A 2,928-nucleotide genomic window follows, 5' to 3' on the forward strand; every position below is an offset into this window, starting at 1 on the left:
AAACCCTAAACCCTAAACCCTAAACCCTAAACCCTAAACCCTAAAACCCTAAACCCAAAAACCCGAAACCCTAAACCCGAAACCCGAAACCCGAAACCCCAAACCCCAAACCCCAAACCCCAAACCCCAAACCCCAAACCCCTAAGGGATAAAACGAATCAAAACGACAATGGATGAATCTCAGATGATCGTGGCAACAAGACCACTCACGTCCCCTGCCATGTACACGAGTACCAGTGATAAGGATCGTGGCAACAAGACCACTCACGTCAAGAGGAGTACCAGTAAAACGAATCAAAACGACAATGGATGAATCTCAGATGATCGTAGCAACAACACCACTCACATCCCCTGTCATGTACAGGAGTACTAGGGATAAAGATCGTGACAACAAGACCACTCTCGCCAAGACAAGTACCAGTGATAAGCAACTTGTTCTTGGACATAAATTCCTACGAGATTACCATAAAAACCATAAAAACAGATGTCTCAACACATATTTAAGCATTGAAAGAAGTAATTAAAAACAATGACAATCATTACATTCTTAATATGTCAAACAAAGATGAAATTTCAATATATGCAAGACAAAAGAATATAATGTGTCAAACAAAATTGAAAAAAAAAAACCAATTCCTAATCAAAAGTTAACCATGAACATATATACCTAAAAATTGAAGAAGGAGCATGACAAAAACTTTTGTATCCGTCAACAACACAACTGGTTCAACATCATAAACACTTATAATAATGAAAACAAAATATAATCATCATCACAGTTGACAGCAACTCATAATCCCAATAACAAAGATGAAGAAAAAAGGCAAGAGCAACCATAAATTAATGTCCATATTCCAAACCTAGGACGTCAATAGTCATCATGGAGACAATATAGCATGCCAGTGACATCATTGTGTCACTTTGATATCATTCCATCAAAGCCGCTCTCCCATCAGAGTGGATTGGTATGATTGCACTTCTCGAGTGGTTTAGGATTCACTAATTACGGACTACATCAGGCATTTATCTCATGAGGAGCTCTCAATTTTTTTGGCAGGAGGCTTAATGCAGGCAAAAACGATGAAAGCACAAGATAAAATTAACAAAAATAATGTAATCATTCTGATTGATAGTGGCACAAGCCACAGTTTCATTAATAAAGAATTGGTTCAGGCACTGACATTGGAAACACGGACAATAAACCTTACATGGTTAGTCTGGAGATGGGTGGAAAAAGAAGGCTAGTGGATGCTGTGAAAGGAGATAGATACGCATAAGAGAGGTGGAGATCACGACCAATTTGCACGTGTTTAAAGTAAGAGAGGATGTGATTATGGAAATCGAGTGGTTGCCCACTTTAGGAGAGGTCACTATAGATTGGGAAAAGCTAACTATGAAGTCCAGCCAGGAGGGAAAGGAAGAAACTATAAGAGGGGACCCAATCTTGGCCTAATATTTGCAGAAGCTTTGCAAAAAATAAAGGTGGATGTATGTATGTATGATGGTTTGCAAGTTGGGAGAATAGGAGAGGGTGAATACATACCGCAAGAAACTGAAATCACCGAAAAACTGAAGCAATTTGCAAGGATATTTAAGAAGCTTAAAGGTTACCTCCCGAGAGAACGAAGACACATCAAATAACCATAAAGGAAGAAATGGAACCAGTAAACGTGAGGCCCTACAGGTACTCCCATGTGTTGAAAAATGAGATAGAGAAACAAGTGCCAGACGAGAGAAATACGGGCCAGTACCAGTCCATATTCCAGCCCAGTGATCTTGGTGAAGAAAAAGGATGGATCTTGGAGGTTTTGCATGGAATACCGAGCTTTAAACAGGGACACAGTTCCTGATAAGTTTCCAATCCCAGTAATAGAGGAATTGTTGGATGAGCTATGAGGAGCAAGGTTCTTTTCTAAGATTGATCTCAAGGCTAGTATCATCAAATAAGAATGGAGGAGAAGGTTTAGGAATTAGGGTTCTTTTCTAAGATTGTGCATTTAGGCCATTTGATTTCGGAGAAAAGGGAGCAAATGGACCCAGGGAAACACCAAGGAATGTGAAAGCGTTAAGGGGATTCCTTGGGTTAATAGGTTATTACCGTCATTTCGTCAAAGATTATGGAAAAGTGACGAAATCATTGACTGAATTATTGAAGAAAGGGAAGTATAAGTGGAATGAGAAGGCAGAAGATGCCTGCGATTAAATTAGACTCCATTGACAATCTTCTATGCTTGTGCGATTGCATCCAAAATTAGCAACTCAGTATAGTGGACCCTTCAAGATAATTCAGCAAATTGGGAAGGTTGCTTATCGCCTACAGCTACCTAAAACAATCAGGATACATCCTATATTTCAAGTTTCCCAATTAAAGAAGGTGGTGGGGGAAAAGAGGATACAAAAGGAGCTATCAACTGAGTTAGCGGAAGGACCCAGTTATTTGCCAGTGAAGATTCTAGAGAAGAAAACCAGACAACAGGGACAAGAAATTGTGCAATAAGTATTGGTGGAGTGAAATGACGAAAGAAGAGATGGAGCTACGTAAGAAGATGTGGAAACTATACAGGATCAATATCCTGAATTCAACCTTGGAGACAAAGTTGTTGAAGGAAAAAGAAGGGGGTAACATGGAGCTACTTGGGAAGAAGAAGTCACTGTCCGAAAACAATATCCGGATTTCAACCTTAGGGACAAGGTTGGACTTCGGGCAGAGGGCAATGATGGGAATGAAAATAAATGGAAAGTTTGCGAAAGAAGGAAGGGAAACAATCAACAATAACTGACTAACTGTCTATTACAGTTAGTATTCTTATGTGTGGTGACCTATTACTGACTCTACACACGGGGCTATGTGGTTTGTGAGATCAATTGATGACTGTACTATTGTGACATGGTTGTCTTTTGAAGAATAAATATAAGGTTTGTTGAATA

This window comes from Vigna radiata, unplaced genomic scaffold, assembly GCF_000741045.1.
Source record: "Vigna radiata var. radiata cultivar VC1973A unplaced genomic scaffold, Vradiata_ver6 scaffold_246, whole genome shotgun sequence".
Classification (NCBI taxonomy): Eukaryota; Viridiplantae; Streptophyta; class Magnoliopsida; order Fabales; family Fabaceae; genus Vigna; species Vigna radiata.